The sequence below is a fragment of the Penaeus monodon genome, chromosome 21 (assembly GCF_015228065.2).
Source record: "Penaeus monodon isolate SGIC_2016 chromosome 21, NSTDA_Pmon_1, whole genome shotgun sequence".
Lineage (NCBI taxonomy): Eukaryota > Metazoa > Arthropoda > Malacostraca > Decapoda > Penaeidae > Penaeus > Penaeus monodon.
In genome coordinates, this window is record NC_051406.1 from 38,485,291 (window position 1) to 38,486,024 (window position 734).

Sequence of the window (734 nt, forward strand, 5' to 3'; positions counted from 1 at the left end):
AACCGAAAAGAATTAAATACTGTACATTTCTTAGGAACTGAACCTTAAAAAAAAAACACTTAAGAAATAATGGCCTCGTCCCCCCTAAAATAATTAGAAAGTAATCCGAATTTGTAAACAACGGTTCATGACCTTTTTAATGATTGCAGACCCCTTGTTATTGCCAGTATTTCCAGAGGAGTTGATAGCGTGAATTATTTTTTTTATACCGATAACTAGAAATAGAACTCAAAAGAATATCATTAAGTTTTAGGAAGATCAGTAGGTGTTTCTGATTATTTAATTCATGAAAGTCTAGCCTATGGTATATCAGAGCTAGTTAATACGCTAATATTCTAGCTACTTATGAAGATTAAGATTAATACAAATATCGAGTGCAATACCCATTGGTTCAAATACCCCCATACATGAATATCCCCAAGAACCCTGATAGATTAATAAAAAAAAAAGATTTAAATCTTCAAAGAATGGTACAATGTCGTATTTCTTTATAACTCGAAGATTTTCAGTTCATAAAACAACATCGATTAACGTGAATCTCTCCTCCCTAACTCTTTCCTGTTGGGCTTTAAATCTTCCTTGCCTTCGGATGCACTGTGAAATGAAAACAATTAGTGTGATTAATCTTGTTGCTTAGTCTCTTTACTAACAAGCTCAAACAGGATTGTGTTACGAACATCTATGAGAATGTGTGTGTGTGTGCAGATCGGAGAATGCGTGGTGTGGAAAAGTGA

General features: G+C 33.7%; 1 protein-coding gene across 1 annotated transcript in view; it reads right to left on the minus strand.

The window, feature by feature from the left end:
* Nucleotides 1–734, minus strand: part of LOC119586472 (leukocyte elastase inhibitor-like) — a gene marked incomplete in the record, with an annotated part of 11,148 nt that overhangs the window by 7,434 nt on the left and 2,980 nt on the right.